The sequence below is a fragment of the Phalacrocorax carbo genome, chromosome 1 (assembly GCF_963921805.1).
Source record: "Phalacrocorax carbo chromosome 1, bPhaCar2.1, whole genome shotgun sequence".
Classification (NCBI taxonomy): Eukaryota; Metazoa; Chordata; class Aves; order Suliformes; family Phalacrocoracidae; genus Phalacrocorax; species Phalacrocorax carbo.
In genome coordinates, this window is record NC_087513.1 from 91,552,820 (window position 1) to 91,573,425 (window position 20,606).

General features: G+C 40.6%; 1 protein-coding gene across 3 annotated transcripts in view; it reads left to right on the top strand.

Annotated features, from left to right (window-relative positions):
* The window catches only part of ZBTB20 (zinc finger and BTB domain containing 20), a 465,440-nt gene that overhangs the window by 221,298 nt on the left and 223,536 nt on the right, over positions 1-20,606 (top strand). The window contains exon 5 of one of the 3 annotated variants that reach the window (XM_064466348.1): positions 7,163-7,226. The exons of the other annotated variants lie outside the window; for them this stretch is intronic. The gene's annotated coding sequence lies outside the window, so the exon portion shown is untranslated. The remainder of the gene's footprint in view (positions 1-7,162; positions 7,227-20,606) is intronic. 3 annotated transcript variants of the gene reach the window in all.

Genomic DNA, 20,606 nt, shown 5'->3' on the forward strand with positions numbered 1-20,606 from the left:
GGTAGTTGATTTTTGTTGTTGTTGTTGTTATCAGCATACTTGGTTTCATTTATGATTCTAGGCTAGGTGTCACCTGTGGCTTGTAATAAACCTCCTTTTAGTCTTCAGTCTTTCAGTGTGCTTTAGAAACTATGTCAACACACTTTAGAATCACATTGACATTATTAGCAAAATCCCCAGACCAATATGAATAAATAAATGGATGCCCAGCAGTCCAGTGTTGTGCCAGCCTGGTGGTGTTTCCTTGCTTTGTAGGGCCTAGTGTCAAGTGGGCGCAGGCAGAATTTGGAAACTCGTGTCTCACCTTGGAGGCAAAGGATTCAGCAATGCAGTGGGCGCAAGAGAATTTTACCTTATTGACTCAAAATGTTTCCCATTATGGAGCTAGGGGCCTGTCTGTGTCTAAATTGAGGACTCCAGGCATGTGCTTGTGTGTAAGATAGAACAATGAGGACATTTTGGCAGGCCTAATGACTGAGCAAAACAGGTGAAGTGTTCCTTGTTTCCAGGCTTAATTCCCATATTTCCATGTCACCCTACCATCTCAAAAAACATAGGGCTTTGTATTACATACTGTGCACAGTGCCTATGTTTCAGTGCTCCTACAAGCCTGTAGGTCCTGAAGGAGTCGGTCAGAAGTTGATTTATAGTATTACTAAAGAAAGATCACACTTGGTAACCTTAATGACCCTCATGGCTGAATGAGAGCTTTGTATGCATCTTTATACCTAGCACAAGAAGTGCCACAGTAGCATTAATGAGTATTTTTCTATAGTTTCTAATAGGAATTGGGCAGTGGGTGCGGGAGGGAAACCTTGCTTTTGGACGGAAGGATTCATGGCTTTTGTTAAGCATCCACTCTTCTAGCAAAGGGCACGAAAATGAAAAGGTTGGGAAAAGCATGTTTGGTTCAGAAAGGCATAATTCTGTTTCTAAATGCTTTGCTCCCCTTTCCATGGCGCCCCTCCCCACGCATACCTTAAATCCGCATCTCACCCCTCTGCATTTCTTCGTCTGTGTTCCTCTCTTAGAGCTCTGAATTCATTACATGGAGTAGTGTAAATCAATAGTAAATGCTAACCGCCCACTCTGTACTCAGTTACGCAATATCGCATACCGTGTACACAGAGACAAAAAGGGAAAAAGCACACACAGGATTTACATTCAAAAGCTCTTGCATAATTTTGCTTTTCTACAGCCAAAAGAAAAAAAAAAAAGGAAAAAAAGGAAATAACAGATGGGGAGACTTGCAGTTTTTTTCCCTTTTCTCAGACTGTACAGAGGGGACTTAGTTTAACATCCATGGTCATTTCTAATTGCCCTGTGCTGCAGATAAGCGAGGCAGGCTTGGTTGTGCTTTAAAATAAGACTCTCTTCCAGCTTCCATGATGTGGTGCACTTTTCAGGTAATATGAGAAAAACTATTATGAAGTGTTTAAGGCTGAATTGGTTATTTGTTTAGTCTTAATGGAAAAAGGAAAAGAAAAACCTCGGTTTAAACTACTCGATACATGTTACAAAGTGAAAGAGGGACGAGGAGTAAGGGAGGTTGGATTGAATTCTCTGGCGCGGTTTTCTGCTTTTCTTTTTTTTTTTTTTATTTTTTTTCCCTTCTGAAAAACAAAATATCTCTCAATGTAATATTTATGTAAAAAGTCAGTTATGTAACTCTCGCCTGCCTTTCGCTTTTGTTACCTCTCTGGACTGTACAGCTCTACTGTTTTTCCTCACAACAGATTGTATTAAAACCTGCAAATCCTGATGAAAGGAAAGGAGGACTGGGTGCCCACAGCACGGACTTTAATTTCGAGCCTTTTTAAGGGCTTCAGGCTGGAAGACAATGGATCTATTTAAGATCACTTTTTGGCTGGAGGAATTCTTATTGAGCATTTTCCTGTCACAGTGCGCTCTGGAACATCCCTGGCTTCTGCACAGTGTTTCTGCCTCTCTCCTCCTCTCTCTCACCCCTGCTCCCCCCCAGACTTTGGATGTATACAGTGAAAGCTTTTTCCCTTTCCTCCCCTGACCTTAATGCGAGTGTCAGGTCAGTCTCTGTATAACAGCCGCAAGGGCGGAAGCATAGTGAAATTTTAGGTGGTACTGAACTTTATTTCTTCATTTTTATTTCATTTAAGTGACCGATGTCTGAAGATATCCAGATATTCTTTTGACTAGGATGGTTTGGGATATTTTAATTGATTTCTCTCAAATGCAAGTGAAAAATGTATAACCTTGATAAAAGAATTTAAAAAAACAAGAGATTTGGGGGGGGTAAAAAAAGGGTCAGTCCTAAGAAAACTTAATACTTTTTGATCACAGGAAGAAAATATTCCTTTACTTATTGCAACCAATTTGTTCCTAGTTGTACCCTCTGAGGATCTGACCTGTTTGTGGTTGCGAGCATTGTGTCAGGGTTTGTTTTCTTTTGCCCTTTACAAACCATTCTTGTCTGCGTGCACATTCTTGGACAGATACTTCCCTAGTGTAATGCTGCTAATTCTGTTGATATTATGTCAGGAGTCTATTAGGTCAATTATAAAGTTATAGGGCTCGATTCTCAGTTATTTTAAGGTGATTTTCTGGCACTGGAAAGCAGTCATAGAATGAGCCTGAGTGTGAATTATGCCCACTTCAGGCACAATGGAAAAATAGTTAAAGCTGACATCTTTCAACAGTGATCCCTGAGACAAGCTTTAAGTGAAATAGGGTTTTGTGAAAACAGGATGTGGAATATTTTAAGCTCTGTAAGTATATTACAAGCTGTATGAATATATTTCACCAAATTGCTGTGGAGTACACTGATACTCAAAAATGTACTGGAACACCTGGATTCCCTGCCTGATTCTGAAACTAGCCCTTGCTTTGGCTCTGGGCAACGAAAACTTCCGCCTCCATTTCTTTCTCAGTACCGAATCTCTTAGGGATTATAGTAGTAGATACTTGGTTTATTGTGCCCTACAGAAATAATCTAATGCTATTTTATTAATGTTTATAAAGTAGATTTAAATGCATAGGGAGAAATAATTGTTGAAATAATTTGGAGAGGCTAAAAATCATTTAAACTTCAGGCTGATGTTGTCACAAAGACCAAACTGTGGGCATCAACCGTCTATAAATGTTAGATGGAAATCAGAAGGTGACCCTAGTCATCAGAGGATTAAATTCTGGAAGACTATCTGTAAGAATTAAAGGGCCTGGAAACATGTATTTGTAAGATGGGCTGAATCAATGTATCAATAGCAGTATATGACATGGTTGCATGCAGTGGAGGAGGGTAGTCTTAAAGTCCCTTATTCTGGTGTCCCTAATAGCTGTCAACCCTTTATAAAATGCTTGGAAAATGTAGACTGCGTAGCTTTACAGAGAACATGATAAATAATGATTCCAGTGCTTAACTTAATCAAAAGAGTAGTCGTATGTCTTTGTATGAAAATTACTTTCTGCCCATCTTCTCAGAGTTTGAGTCTATAAGTTTTTTGTCTGCACTAATTACAATGGAAGACTTATTTGGAGTGGGGGTACAAAGCCTGATAACTTTTCATAGTAGACAAGCAAATTTCCCTCTTAAGTGGATTTGCGTGCTTTTCAGTTACAGGTTACCTCTGACTTCCTGAGTGTTCAGTCCCCAGCTTTGCTTCATACGCTTACATGGAGTTGTAATACGGCACTAACCTTCCCTAATGGTCAAACACACATTTAATTTTTTTCTGAGTATTTACAAATTAAACAAGAAGAAAAACTTGCTGCTAAAAGTCTAGTTATATATACACAGCTGAACAGCAACCAGAATGATGGAATTTTATGGTTTTTGCAGAACGGAAACCTAATTTTAATTTATGGAAGAGAGGGTGATTTGACTTGACCAGATGCTAGACATGCAACCTGTGAAACTTCTGATTCCTAAATTCATAGGCAAAATAGGCAAAAGTGATAGTTTGAACAGTTTCTGTAATGAGATGTTAATATTCAGTTTTAATGAATAAGACTTCATTTCACAACTTTAAAAGACTCTAGTATTTTATTTTTTAAACATAAGCTGTTTGAGTTCTGCCAGTACGAAGATCTGTGCCTTCGTTTTCTTAAAATCAAGTTTGTTATTTTAGAGGAAAGGTTAAATATGAACCCTAAAGGTTTAAAAGCAACAGCAAAAATGAAAAGAGCTCTACGTTATTTTTTATTTTTAAATTTCATTATTTTTTTTCCCCGACACATGCTTGGGGTTGGGTATATTGGAAAAATAGCTAGCTAATAGGATTTTGCTGTAACCAGCAATGTGCTGAATTAGCTACAGTAGTCTTTTTTATCTAGTAATTATTCTGCAAGGTTTCCTCCCTCCGTTTCTCAGAACAGTGTTTTTTGCAACTCTGACACTTTGGTTGAAGTTTATGACAGTTTTGTGACCTTCACTATATCAGTAATTCATTGCTAGTGCCTTCAGTAGTTTCACAGGTCTTTTTGACTTAAGTCTGTAAGAAATGAAGCACGAAGCAATATATTTAGAGTAGATGTAACAAAAGTATCAGGCCTAGCTGCACTGAATGTTCCTGTACTACTCCTTTTCGAAATTATCTTATGCATTCACAGCAAACGAAGCAGGGGGTTCCTTTCTCCCATCTGAGAATCTGTTTCTCCCATCCGACAACCTGCACATTCTAGTCTTTGCTGTTAACATATGCAGGTGGGCCGTGACACCCGCAGGGAAGGATCGCTGAAGTCCAGTGGTGTAGAGGAGTTGCTGGGATGGGCACAGTGCTTACAGCAGGGTCGACACCTGGATACTCCTTGCTCTTTCCTCTGCACAATGGTTAATGTTTTCCTGTTGTTGCTAAATAAAGAGGGCTCTGTTTGGATGGAGTGCTTCCCTCAGCGTGAGCCCTGTGAGAGGGTGTACCATGCAGTCTGTCATACCCACTTTGGGAAAGGAGCACATCCTCATTTGCTTATGGGTTTCTTTCCTGGACATCTGGTCTCGCCGGTGCCAACTGCTGAATGCTGGTGGCTAGGGTGGGAGGGATGGATAAGCTCTCTTCACCTTATTGATGCAGAGGCTTAAAAACAACTCTTCAGGATGTGACCTTTATACCTGTGTTAAAAGAGAGCAGGGAACCAGACTTGATAATCCACGAAGCGTGCTTCAGGGTAAAATCTTGTAAGAAAACTAACTGTAAACAGTTCAGTTTCTGTAGGGACTCAATTTGGGGTATTATTTCATAATTTTGACTGGAGAAACCTCTGGCTGATTTGGCTTTTATGACACATGATGAAACTCACCCCTTTAGGGAAGTTCTTGCAGAGACAAGATACAAGGAGAGTTTGCCTGTGTAAGCAGCAGAGAGGATTGTTCGCTCCCAAGTTTCTGCTGATTTATTTGTGACTGGTTGCAGCAGGCTAGATGGACTCACTGCTTTGACTGTGCAGCGAACAAGAGAAGAACACACTTAGGTGATAAAGTTTTAAATCAAAACAAATAGTAATGCTCTTCATGGAAAGACTGTGGAAAGATATTAACAAAGAACAGTGTAGAAAACATCTGAAACTATCTTTGCCCATGGTTTTCACTACATATATTTCGTAAACTATTTTTCTGCTTACAGTTTTTATTAAATATCCTGGTTGCCTAGGGCCCTTACATGACTTTAAAAAAAAAAAAAAAAGACAATGTTTCAGTCTCATTTTGTGGGATCCATCTAAATATACTTTTCTGATTAAAAAGTGTCAGTTGCTGCTGAGGCTGGAAATGCTCTGTTCTGCTGTGAGGAAGGGAGGGGCAGATCCATAACGGTTGTTCGGGCTGTCGTGTTTCTGAGAATCAGCTGTTTTTTCTTTATACTGCAAAGATTAAACAAAGAATGTTAAACATTTCCCAATTTAGCATTTATAATGGAAAGCGGCTGTAGGGCCACAGCTCACTGCTGCAAGGGCAGGCGTTCATATTAGGAGTCCCTTAAAAAGGCTTTTTTCTTTGAAGGCCTACCCATTCCTCTCCCAGCCCAGCTGCTGTGCTTTGCAGTCAGGTGGAGGCAGCTTTCAATTTTTACTTTTATTTACATAGGAGCTAATTTACTTTTGGAAATGAAAGTTAAAGCAGTTCAGCCATCTGCAAAGTGGAGGAGGAGGCAGTGGGTTTCTTTAACTTTTCAAATCTCTACAATTCTATTTCGCACCAACAGGCAAGCAGAAATTACCTTCTTGAGCTCCTATTAGTAATAGTATGTAGTATTAATGATCTAATGTCTTAGCTTCAGCTCTTCATCTCGGTTTCTAAAAGATACCTGTTGGCTGTATTCGGTCTTCTTTATACTTGCATTCAGCTCAGGAGCTTTGAAGTAAAAAGTTGTAGTCTTGAGTGCGGCAGAACCACATTTTTTTGACCTACTGGCAGCACAGCTTTATCTGTAGCGTTTCACTAGTGATTACGTGGAGCACTGTGACTTTCTGTTCCTCATAGTAAAGGCAAAGAGTGCTTAAGGGTGACTGGTAAATGAAAAGAAAAAAAAAAGGGGGGGCAGTATTTTGATATACTGGTGTTATATATACTTTTATTGTGGTGGTTTGTCAGCCTTTCTTATTTTTTAGTTTTACTTGAAGAGTCCAAGTGGAAACAAATACATTGTTAGACTTTCTTAATTGAAACTGAGGACAGTCTCAGTTTTATGCAAATACATATTTTATTCCCTCTCAGAGTGAAATAAGTGTTAATATGGTTAGTTTTTTAACAGAGCAGCTAAAAATGTCCTTCGCCTGCCTCTCCATTGGCTAGTGTTCAGAAATTCGGTAGTTGTCTGTCATCGCATGGGGACAAGATCTAAACATCTTATATAATTAAACGATTTTCAGGAAAAAAGGAAATCTTGTTTCTTGAATAAACTGTAAGCACTGTAAAGAAATCAGATATCAATTTTCTGCCTTCTCCAGCTTGCCTGCAATTAGGTTTTGTCTAAACAAAATAGCCTTGCACTCAGAGCTCACAAACATTTGTGTATTACCTAGGTATCTATATGAGTAATTTTATGGACCTCTTATAGTAGCTTAAGTATGCTTGAAATATTTACCCACCTTTTTGTTTCTTAAGGAAAACTTTTTACAATTTATGTTTTTGGAATAAGTCAATGTTTGAGTTTTAAAAAATATTTCAACCTTCTTGTGATTGCATTTCTTACAGAATGTTGGAATTTTTGGACTGTGCATCTGTTTAGGCACGTGGAGAAAGACAAGACTGAGATCATGTAAGTCATGAAACTGAGGGTGAATAATCCATACTTTGTTCTTTCACCATTTTTACAATTTATACCCAGATGCAAGTAATAAACCAAAGAGGAAAAGAAAAAAATCTAGTTAGCTTTTATTTTTAAAGTGATTAATGAAAAGCAAAGTTCAAATAAGGCCACAAATCCTGGTGGTGCACAATGGGTTGATTTATTTTGTAAATAGACCATGGATAATTAACCATAAAACAAAACTCTTTTTTTTTTTTTTTGGGGGGGGGGGGGACGGGACGGGGACGGACACGACGACTTGCATAATGAAACTGGTTTCTTTTAGTTGCTGTGAGTCGCACAGAGGGATAACAACTTATTCACAACTGGTTGCAACTGGTTACAGCTAAGAAAGAAAAAATCCCAGAGCAGCTAGGGCAAAAAGATTGTTAAAACCCTGCTACACTTGCAGTTTTATAGAAAGGCATTTACTAATGGCTGCAGAATGGGCAAAGCTACCCCTGTATGATAACAGCTAAAGAGTAGACGTGTACGTAGTCTGACGATGCTTGCCATGTTATCCCATGCTTTGGCTTAAAACCCATAAGCAAAAGACAGCCCCTGCAGCTGGCCTTGTGGCCCACAATTTTGTATTGATTCCTAAACAGCATTACTTTATGCTTTGTTACAAGCTTCCATGATGCTTGTATCTTACTACTCTGGCACTGGGGGAAAGAGTCCTCTGGTTAGTCAAAATAGTCTGACTTGCTGCCAAGTCCTCTTGTGAGCCAGAGAGTGATGGTAGTTTTTCAGATACGTGATATGAGAAAACTGCCTGCCCGATGTCCCCCAAATTTGTCTCTTCGTATTCCACAGTCATCTGTGGAAGGGATCTCTGATGCCCAAGAAGGAGAAGGTCCAATTTGTTGTGAAAGTACATTCACTACTAATTAAAACTACCAGCTGGGATTACAGCCCCGGAGACTGTAAATAAACTAGAGCATGAGACATTCAGATGACAATATGGCCACTTTTGTGGTGGTTTGTATTAGTTGCCTGTTCTTAGATTTGCTCATCTCATGCCAGCTTATTAGAGTGAAGAGAGGGTTTATGTAGGTAAGAATCAAGATGCAAGAGGTTGGATTTGCCACCCAGACAGTGTCTATATGGACACCTCCGCCTGCTCTCACATGCCACAATGTGCCTTAAAATACTCTTGTCCATATATATAAGGTCTGCAGTTCACACAGAGCTAAAATCTGATCACGCTGTGTTCCTGTGGGAGTTGGCTATCGGTGCAGCTGTGCTGTGTTTCACAAGCAGCGACTCTAAGGTACTTGCAAAAAGTCCACCTCGTTCCCAGTGATAGCCTGGGTAAGCAGAGGTAGTGGGTAAAAAGGCTTAAAACCAGCCTAGTTTTACATGTGTTGAATCAGTTTATCTGAACAGTGTTACAGACTGATGTTGCTAAGGGTTCTCTGTCCTAAACTGATCTGTACACATGTGGTTTCTTCTGCAAATTTGGAATATTTATTTGTCAGCAATGTACTGCAGAGACTGAGGAGAGGAGAAGCAGATTGTTAACATCAGACTGTCACATGCTATCTGCATGAGCTTAATGTAGATAACTGGGTGTAAGGGTTTTGTGTTTTTAGTCTAGATCCCAGCTGCAAGACAGGGCCTTAGATCAATGCCTTAAACCCGTAACCAGAGAACTGCTGAGTTCCCACTGTGTTACTGACACTAGTAACTACAACACATGGCCTGCCACTTATAATCTTTTTTTAGGCCAAAGAATCAAGTTAAAATAGCACTTAGTTTGAGCAAGAGGCTTCTGTTGTGGGTGGGAGTCATGCTGGGGGCAACATTAGCATTGTACTTTCAAACGACACTGCAGTGAAGACAAGACCCCAAAAGTAAGTTAATTCTCCGAGGCTCAATACAGTCTTTGGCTTCTCTTCAGGTCCTGTTGGAAGGGAAGCCAGCCAGCGTCCACTGTGGTAGTGCTAACTGGATGTGTGTATCCCATGGGGTCTCCCTTGAAACTGCTCTTTGTCAGGCTTTTGCTTCTGGGAAGTGTGGCAATGTGTGGAATCTGCTACGTACTGTTTATAAGCTAGAACTTGATTTTATTGACTAACTGAACCCTTGTATCTTGTGACAATCTTTTTCTCTGCTCTGCATCATGCCAAAGAGACAGGGGAGTGGTGTTGGCATATCTTTGTATGAATAGGTCTGTCATTAAATATTTGAAATAGAAACATCTGAAATAGATCTTGCCTGAGAAGAACAATGGGGCAACTAGAGAAAGCCAGTTTTCTCCAAATTCGCTTTTGGGGGCTGGAGTTTTAAGTGAACAGAAAAAAGAACAAAGAGGCCAGGTATTAGTGCAAGGGCTTAAAAACAACAAACCCTGGGAGACACAAAGGGAGACACAAGGAAAGTTGGGAGAGGAGAAGGGAGGGATGCTTAGCAGAGGGAGGGTTTTTTTCATTTGTTTGTTTTAATAACTAAGATCAGCTAAGGGAGAGGGAAGCTGGTATTAGAGGAACGAGATCCCTCATTTGGAAGAGTCACTGTGTGTGGGAAAGGGAAGCTTCACCTAATGTGGATCTAAGCCCAAGCATCATTCACGGCTACTGCTGAGGATGCTGAGGCATGGATGTGCATTTGGGTATTTTCTGTTTTCTCTGATCTCTACATCTGTGTTTTTATTTTGTGAAGAGTAGGGGTGTTAGTCATCTTCCTCAGGCCTTTAGGCTCTGAAATCTTAGTGCTAGGAAGGGCTTACAGACAGCCTTAGCTGAAGGCACACACAAGATGAAGGAGAGAGTGTTCAACTCCTTCCAGGTTGTGGAAGGTGTCGGCACTTGGGCCAAGTACGCAGAACACAAATTCAACAGTCTGCTTGGTGTGCAGCAGGAAAAGCTTTGTTAGAGGTAACTGTAGTTCAGGCTTTTGAACAAGCCTTTGTATTTCTCTCATATGATAATAATATATTTGTAAAGATACGCCATCCTAACTCCTTTTATTTTAGCCACTCTTCTCAAACACTTCTCCCCAAATCTAATACTTTAAGAAGCCTACAGGTGAGGTAGTCCCAACAGCCCTTCCCAAGACTTTCCTCATCTCTGCTTTGCAACGCATGGCATCTGGTGTTATGGTAGGTACGTTCAGGTTCCAGTTAGAAAGTGCGTACGCGGGGGACTAAGCAGTACAGTTGTTTGATTCCTTGGACTTCTGCTCCAAGCACTGTGTTCAGAAATTTGCTCTGTCAGAAACAAAAATTGTTTAGTTCTTACTGAGATTCTGTCCATGTTACAAAAAAGCCTTCACCAAATGGCATGGGATGCAACCACTTCTCATCAGCATCTCAATGCTGAAGTAGCCAGGGGATGCCAATCACTGGGAATGATGTGCTGTCATGGTTTAAGGTCCAGTGGTATTTCAGCTCTCCTTCTGGTCTTCCTGAGGGAATAATTTCATATGTTGGCATTCTTGCTGCTACCTGATCTACGTGAAATCCCTGAATTCTTCCTGGTTTTGGCAAGGATTTTTCTCACAGCTTCAGTCAAGGTTCACATGACTTCATGATATTTTGCATTTTATTCCTTTGGAAATGTACGAACAGTGATCAAGGGCTTTCTTAGCAGTTGGAGCAAGTGGTTAAAGAAAAAGGAATTCATAGATGTTAAACGTCTTATTAATCTCGACTGCTCTTACATTTCTTTACCACTCTAAGTTTAAGGTTACAGGGACAGAGCAGAAACAGCTAGCATTCCTCTCACTTCTCCTCACCCCAGATTCTTCTGTAGGACTCTCTGTGACTTTCAGCCTGCTGCTTTATCCTGCTCAGAACTGGTTTTGATACGTCCCCAAATGGCAATACTAATTAAGGGTACTTTATCCAGCAAGACATATGTTAGTTGTTACATAAATGACTGTCTGCAAAAGCCTCTTACCTTTCATATATCAGTAAGCTCCACCAGCTCTTGGACAAGAACAACATACCAGCTGGATTATTAATAATAACTAGATTGTCACTGATATATTGATAGCATCGCAGAGATATTACAAGCTTCTGGGGCTCACTAAGAAGTACTGAAGGTCAGGACTAGAAGCACTAAAAAAATACCTAGTGGGATTCTCTTCTTGTGGAAATACTAGTTCATTAAAAACCAAACCAAAACAAAAACTTCCAGGGCTTTTATTTATTTTCATTATTCATATTTCCAGATAAAGCTTTTTGGCATTTCTGGAACAGAAATGGTTTTGTTTCAAACTTTTCTTTCAAAAATTTATTCTATGTTCTAATATAAAATTGAAATCAAAACTGAAAGTAACAATCAAAACAAAATTATTTTGTCAAAACAAAACATGGAATTGATTGAAATGATTTTTTATTTTTGTTTCATGGGCAACTTTGCAATGCGGTGTTTAATTCAACTGTGAAACAAAAGCAAATTTCAAAGTCTGTAGCTATCCTATAAAGCAGGAATTTTGGGTTGTGTTTGAGCTCTCCTAGGTGGTGCTTAGGGGAGTACTTCATCAGAATTCTACTAAATGTATTTTCACAAATCTGTTAAATCTGTCATATTCTATTAAATCAACAAAAATTTTAAAATGTGTGAGGACCCTTAGACTATGCTGAGGTCTTCTTGTATTGATGTTATAATGAGGGTTTCTGTCTCTGTAATAGTTAATCAGAATCTGCCTCTGTAACTATACATAGATCTCCCCTGGAAATACATTCTGTGTTTCTGCTCGGCAAATTGGGAAGCCTTTGATACCATTTCAGCTCTCCTGCTTTCCTTCTCTTTGGACTGGTCATGGACCAAACCTTTCAAATTCTGGGTGCCTATCACGGTGCAATTGCTTGCGAAGTCAGCAAACAGTTTAATGTAATGACAGTGTGATTGTCAAGCCTGTACAGTTAGTATTAGTGTATACACTTCCATTTGTTGCTTCTTAGATTTGATTTAAAAGTGACCTTCCCTTAGTTGAGCACTTTCTGGTTATTGCTTTGATTCTTTCCTGGTCCTGTGTAACACCCAAAGCATTCCCTCTGTTTCTTCTTAATATATTGGATGTTTTTCCCTCTCCATTCTCCTGTAGGATCTGTATACTTAAATAGTAAAATTCTTCTGGAAGCAGTCTTGTCCAGGGCCACAATGTGGTATATGCCTTGGAGGCGTATTACTTTAGCTTATGGTTTTGGCCAAGTTTAAATCCTTCAGGATTGGCCTGAATCTGTCTCAGTGGGGGCACCCTACTAAAGCAAAACATGAATCTAAGAGGGATATTTTGGTCAAGGAGGGCAAGGGTGAAGATTAAAAGCAAAGAACATAGTTAAGGGTTGCTCTGTTGCTGGAAAACATAAGGCGCCTGACCTTGTCTCAACAGTGTGATGACCTTATTTTTTGAACAAGGACTGAGATACTAACCCGTTCCTGTGGCACCTTGGTTATTCAGATCTGGCTTCCTTAAACTTGGCTGGATACAATGCCGGATTCCTTAAGAATATCAGCACTGCAACTTCTGTATGTTAGTGATAGAGCAGTCAGTGTCCAAGCACCCGTTCAGGGGAAATTGTGGCTCTGCAAACTTCAGAGTTCTCACTCCGGTCGGAGGTAAACACAAGATGACACAGTAATACAAATTGAAAAGGTTTTCCATTCGTTAGACCACCTAACCTTTTGTTTCTGATTGTCAAATCTGGAAAGGGGTATTTTTTTTGGTACAGAAAAGCTGTTTTTAAATAAAGATGTGTTTGGACAATAGTGTAGTTGGTTTAGTATTTCTCAGTTACAGGCCTGTGACAAGACAGGCAGGAAGATATGCTTTGTCCAACAGCTGTCTCCTGTATTCATCAGAATTTTTTTATGTGACTAGGCATGTAACCTGCTACATCAGTATAAATTGATTTTAGTCTTAAGAGGGCTGATTTAATCTGAAGAACATATTTTGCACTCATCTTGGACATGAAGAGATGGAATATTGATGTGTTTAGGCCTTAAAAAAAAATGCAAAAATAAAAGCTCCCCCACCTCAGAGCTCTATAAATAAAACAGTTTATGTTGTGGACACACTCACAATATTTCCTGCGTGCTAGTGGAGCAGCACACATCAAAAGGATAATATAAGCAGTAAAATATCCCAAGCAAACAGAAAGCATCTGTAGATCTTGCCTAGCTGGCTAATACTATTGGGATGGTTGTTTTTCACTTACCATGCCATTAATGCTTTGCAAATGTATATGTGCATGCTGAGGGTTGGCCAGGAGTTCAACTGTCTTTATAATGGTTATATTCAATTGCTGCATTGTGCCTGAATGCCTGTAGGCATGTAAGAGGACAGGAAAGGTGCTCAAGAAACTGCTAGACCATGCAGGATCTGGTCTACCAGCTCTAGTCACAGAATGTAACGTGCTATAAACAGGATGTAAAGAAACGTTTATAAAGGTGTTTGGAGAAATCCTGGGATTTAACTGAAGTGTTTGTTAGCTGGTGTCCCAGGACTGATAGCCTATGTCCCTTTTGTTGTGCTGCTGCCTTTAATAAATGACACATCAAACTCAGAGATACGATTTCACAGGAAAGATCTGTAGCACTAAAAACTTGTAGCAAATGTAAAGAGAAAGCTATTCTGCCTCGCCTTCTCATTCAATACCTTTTATTTCCCTCACTATGTGCAATAGTCAAATGCTGACACACCTCTCTAAGCCTTCACTTTTACCTGATACTCACTTGCCAGTCTGTCTTCAGAAAGTCAGGACCATTGCTGCAGGGCGTAAGAGTGAAGATTCAGGGGTGTAGACAGGCGGGATGACTGGTTTTTAAATGAACTCTGTTTTGCTGTATGTAGCATTTCTTGTAGAAAAAAGATGAAGTTTACTTGGAACATGTATCGAGCTTGATCTAAATTCTCTCCTTGGCTTTAGCAGACTGGGGATCAAGTCCATATTGGAAATTCTCCACTCAAACTGCTGGATGTAGTCAGAACCCGTGACTGTTGTTCAAGCTATTGAAGCCTGTGCTTCCCTCAGCCTGGAATCAACACCGGCAGTACAGCTGCTCTGAGTGCAAATACAGAAATCAGAAAACTTCTAATGTTACCTTGATATTAAGTATTTCTTGAAGAAATCCCTTCTTGGAGTACAAGTTTTGGGAACCCTGAGATTTCCTGATCTGCCTTTTTTGTCTTCCCTTACCATCTATAGGTAAATGGGCCTTTTTTGCTGGAAAATTGAAATTGTAAGCATTAATCTGAAGGGGTTCCTAATAGGAGCGTATTGGCAACACAGGTAATAGAGCCCTACTAAGAAGGCAGGCCTCCTTTCAAGAGTCAAAGGTCTTCAGGTCAAGATGTCAGCGAAGCTTTCCCAGAAGTTAATTTTACATCAGTACGTTGTGGATTGTAGCGTTTCCAAAAGTATTGTCTTTCACAGGTCCCAACAGTCTGATGTCACTAGAGACACTACTGCCCATAGCATTCCTTCCAGTGATAGTTCCTGGGGAAGAGGAATGAGTTTATCCCACCTTGGCTCCCACAAAACTATTAGCAGTACACCAGACATAGAGCTGGCTCATCCTGTCTTTGCTGTGCATTCAGGTTAATTTTGGATCCCCTTTTCAGATTCAACTGTTTAATAGTGCCGCACTGTGAGCTTCAGAAATTGCTGATCTCTGTCTTGGGGATGACAAATTCCACAGTATATTCTTTAATTCCTACTTCTATAGCAGTTTGTAAAGCATCTTCACTTACAGTTTTCTAATACTCAGTGAGAAATCTATTTGGGAATAGGGTCCGTCAGTAATGAGCCTGTTGCAGAAATCCTTTGATCATTACTTTGTACAAGAACTTAGGGGTTTTATGATTGAAAGTTTTGATCTAAATATGAGATTACTGTATTTATGGGAAAATCTTGATATGATCTTGCTGTTATGTGGGGCATTTAAGAGGTCTTGAAATATCTTTAAAGATGAAACAATGGGAAGCTGCTTACCTCATGACATAATAAAGCAAAATAGGGTCATGTAAAAAGTCATGGTTGCAACTCCAGCAAGAGACCTGAATGAATTAGTTGCAACAAATAATTTAGTTGCCAAATACAGCTTTTCTTGTTCTGTCAAAAATCCACAAGTTGATCAGTCTCTTTGATTCAGGAATGGTTGGAATTTGTTTGATGACTACCTTCGAAACGGTATATTCTATGGACTCTCTGTAAGTGGAGGTGAATGAGGTATGGCTGTGGTTTTAATGCTATTTGCAAAAGCCTATTCTGTAATTTTCCACTCTGGCATCCATCTTGTAAATTTGCTTTACATGATGCCAGGCATTTAGGAGTCTATAGTTTTGATGAAAAACAGTAGCAAGTTCAGTGTTCATACAGGAGTTAATCATTCATACAACAAGAGTTAATGTTTAGGAGAGAGGAGGCTTCACACAGGTTCGTGAATCCTCACACATCCTTCACATGACATTTATTTTGTTAACCATATGACCAAAATGGTGAAACATGAGGAAGAAAAAAGGATAAAGGAGATCCTGATGCTGCATGGGGGAAGTGGGGAACGGGGTGTGATTGTTTCACGAGTGCACTGATTCACAAGATCAGCATGCAGCTATATGCTTCTGTTCACTGCACGCAAGGGCAGAAACATGTCAGAAGTTGTTGCTGGTAGTGCTGCATTCATAAAGGGAGCATGGCATTCACTTCGCAGCCACCAGAGAGTGGAAGGAAGACAGAAAGCTGCAGACATCTGTTATTGTGTTTGCTTACCTACCCCTGCTCCTGGAGGTTTTGAAGTAGGATTTGAAAAGCGTATATGACAGTCATTGTTTTTGACCATACTTTACAACGTCCTACTGACTTAAAAGAGCCAAAAATTTGTACGTCTGTAATTTAACCAACAATATACACAGGGTACTCTCAGTGAAAGGGCTGGGAACAAAACTTGGTTCCTGGTTTCCTGCCTATTATTTAGGACATATCTGATTTGAAATCTGTTTTCTGAATACCCTTGCGTGCATACTCCCTGGCACATGTGCTTCTTGCCATTATGGGGCAGATCCCATAGATTTTCTGCGTCATTAGTAGAGAGAGCCAGTCATTAAAAAAAAAAAAAAGCTTATTTGCCTGAGCCGTTAAGATTTTTTCTCACAGCTCTGCCTGTGGCGCCTGTCACTAGCAGTCAAATAAGGACAATTTTACCATTCTCTCCTGCTGCTCTAATTTTTTTTTTCAGTGCCAGTACATGTATTTGTTATTCTTTATAACTCCCTTTGAAGTTGGGAATCCAAGGGGAATCTAAAACCGACCAGATGTTTCTGCTGCTGGAGACACAGAAGACAGCAAGGATTAAGTTTAACTGAAACTTAGTTCTCTCAAAACCCATTACAGTGAGAATTCTTCCTCAGATAGTCTTATTTATTATTTATATTTGCACTTGCCATCCTGGGTAGGTGATACCTCAAGTCATCTTGCCCGGGAGGAAAATGGATGATTTATCCAAGTAAATAGTGTATCAGCAGCTGCCTGCGTTGATTTCCCTTATGGGGTTTCAGTTCCATTACACTGCATATTTCCCACCCACACTCTTTATGCAGCATTTCATGTTGAGGAAAATCATTCCCATCTCTGTAACTTCAGAGGACAGATATGTGGAACCGTCCAGAGGGAGGGCAGTGCAACTCGTGCATGCGTGGGGAGGGGTGACGTACTTGAGAAGGTGCTGGCCAGAAAGCAGTATGAGGTTTTAACTCCTTCTGCTGTCACGGCTGGAAGATGAGAGAAAGGAGTAGGAGCCAGCATGGGAGACTGGCAATGGGAGGGAAGGGGCGTACTAACCTCCTAGAAGTGGGGGCAGATGTTCTCTCTCAGGTGGGAAGGGAAAGGACAGGAAGAAATGCTGTTACTGACCTCTGAGTTCAAGTTCGATGATTTTGAAGACAAGAAAAAAGAAAAAAAGTTTTAAAATAGTCTATGATGTGAAATACATAAGGTAGTCCTCTGGCGTGTCCATGTCCAGATTCTGCGGTGGGAGATCCTGCTGGCCTGCTTCTGCAGTCATGGCCACGAGAGAAAATAGCGCATGGTCAGAACTCACGGGGGTCCAAATGGGAAGGCAGCACACAGAACAAGGCCTTGGTCTCTCTCTACCTCAGGCATGGCATAAGCTAAAGTTTGGATCCACTTCCAGGTTTTAAACACCCCCAGATTCCTGGAGTACTTGTTGCCAAGTTATCTCATCTAAGTTTATGGGACTGTCTGTCCCTGTGCCTGTCTGTCACACCCGTACGTAGCTGTTAAGCATGCTGATCGCTTTCAGCCAAGTAGGAAGGAGCTGAAAGATAATTTGCTTCCTACAAAATGGCTATCTAAGGAGAGGAGAAAAACTCAAATTAGTGCCGCTGCTTGAGGGAAAGACAGGCAGAACTTACCACCTAAGGACGTTCGGTGGAGGACAGCTGGCTGGCCAGCGCAGGCTTCGCTCCAGAAGAGCCACAGCCCATGCTGTCTTTTGCTCACTGAGAATTTTACTTTGTTGTGGGAGAGGAGACCTATGATAATTGTACTGGTATTGTGTAGCACTTGCAGGTTCTGATCGCAAATCTGCAGGGAGACAGACTTTACCTGTATTTGTTTCATGTCTGAGATGTTTTCTTTTAAAGTCCAGCCCCCTCTCTCGTTGGTAAGTCAAGGTATGTCTCTGGCTGATAGTGTTTTCCCTTTCCTCTCTGATGTGGGGTTACAGCAGCTCTCCCCTGATCTTTCTCTCTATGTATTCACTTCATTGTTTCACACCAAATCTTGCTGCTTCTCAACTCTCAAAGTCACAGCCACTGTAATTGAGAAATAGTATCAGGCTCTGCCTAAGTTACTCTTTAATTGGCCAGATGGATCGCTAACACCTTCACTGAGGCACTGTCCTCCGTCATTAGCTGTTGGAGTTACCTTCTAATATTGCAAGACCCTGCACACCACCCTAATTTGTTTTTAAACAGGAAAATCAAAACCTTGGTAATTATACAGAGCCTCCTAATAAACATCAGGTAAAAATGCATGAGCTGTAACGAGCCCTTTTCAGAACAGCAAAAGGGAGTGGCAAAAATAATTTGCTAGTGCCTACATTTACTTAAAGCTGCTTTTCTGATTATAAAATATAAAAAGAAATCAGGTCCTGGGAACACTGGGTGATTTTGGATGGTCTGTGAGGTTTTGAGGGAAGACAAAAAGAAAATGACGTAATCACGTGTTTTTCATTTTATATGTTTAGGACCTGAATTTCCCGGCTTTATATTAACGGGAAACAGGTTAAAATCCGAGAGTTTTGGACCTACGTATTTTTTCCTCTTCTTTATTTTTTTGTCAAGGCATCAAGGCAGATGGTATGAAAAGCATTTATATTGGTCTCTCTGCTGACGGAGCTTAACCTAATAATCCAGGACTTGGAACTGGGTGCTTCGATAAAAACACTTTCTGAGAGATTTTTCCATTCAAAACACCAGGAGAAGTTTTTTAATTGACAACATCAGAAATTAGTATCCTGCCAGGACTACATTTCTTTGCACCTTATTACTCAGAACAAAAGATTAACATATACTCATTCCAAGCATGAGAGTTTTCTATATTTTTTTCCTAAATTAAACCAAAGACAAAGCGAAATGGTTTACCACAGAATTGTGAGAGTGAAAACGGGGAAAGTCCCAGTTCCGTGTCAGTTATTACTTTGTCCTAGTTTGAGCACTTGACTTTCTTCTGGTGATTGCTCCATTTTCTTGTTTTTTATAGTGTGCTAGATACTTTGAAATTTGCAGACTTAACTCAGCCTTTGAAATGAAGAAATCTCAGCTCTGAAAATGCCAAATTAAACTCTGATTCTCCATTCCCCTTAATTGTGCACAACTTCACATACAGAAAAAGCAGCACCGCACCGTGGTTGCCCTTCGTTCAGCTTCACTCTGAACTTCATCTCATAACCCAACTGTGATGGGGCAAACTGAAAGACCAAAGCCGACATATAAGAAAATAACATGGTTCATTGTAAAACCTGGAACTCAGGTCTGCATGGACCCCACCTGCATTCTTAGGTATTTGTATGTGTGTGTTCTCGAGACATTGCATTTGAAATATACACAGGAAACTAAGCCTAGCTGAGAAGATTATAACTTGTAAACATTTTCCTGTGTATGTTTTGATAGAACGGTATGGGGGCGGGGGGCAGGGCTGTGGATTTAAAAAATATTTTCATGCTTTTGTAACACAACCCATAGTCCATTTTAGACTTAGTTCTGACTAAACAAGGGTGTTCAGATGTGCCGTGGAAGTTACCAAATAATGAAACAGGTTCCCAAGCACTGTGACACCAACACTCCGAAGCAGCCCAACCAAGTGGGACAGGAAGCACCCTACTTTCTTGGGTCAGTTTTTCCAGCTGCAATACAGTAGCTTTAAAGGTTACTTCTTGTGTCTTTTACAGCTGTCTTCTTCCATATAGAAGCACGGCAGGGAAGAGCGTGCAGTGGAAAGAGCCAGTTCTGCAAACAGCAGGTGCAAGGACATAGCTTACCTGTTGACTGTCTTATGCTTATGTCTTATGCTGTCTTATACAGTCAAACAGGAACCTCTCTTTTATCTCCTGCAGTCGTGGGTGTTAGAGTATATCGGCAACAAGTCCAAACCAACAGGGAGCCAGAGGGTAGATTGCACATCTGACTGTGAGAGTCATCATCAGGCCAAGTACTCCACCAGGCCAGTTGGAAAAGCATCTTGTTACTCAGAGGTAGGGCTGGATTTATGTTCTGCCCAGCAAGCTCACTTAGGGAGGGCAGATTAGATAGCCCATAACATAGCTGTTGATATTCTTGAGCACCAAGGGGTTACTAGTCCTTTCTGCTGTGCTCAGGGTAGCGAGTGTGTGAATATGGTAAAGACTTGGATGCAGCCCCAGTGCTCCCAAATGGGCGAAGTTATTCCAACGAAGTAGCATAGACCTCTGCGCAGTACATTCTCCGCCGATTCGCATGCAGTTATGTTCTGTTGGTCTTGGAAAACTTTATGCCTCGTGTGATCACTTTCTCAAACAATGCTCCTACTTCCCTCATGATTTAACAGCTGCCTTGCAGTTGTGGTTCTTAGATCTACCTTTCTTAGATCTCCAGCTTGCCCCATGGCCTCTTTCATCTTCCTTTCCCAGGGCCCGGGAACGATTCTGAGCTTCCTGCCTAGCTTGCTGTTGCTTTGTATCTGCCCTCAGATTGCGGGTGCTGGTGTTCTGACTGTACCCAAATCCTTCGTTGCTCAGAGGAAATAATAACTCTCATTCAGCTGCTTTCTTAGCATTTATTGTGACATCCGAAGACAAATGCAAACTCATCTCTAGAATCATTATTCTCTTTGAAGAACAA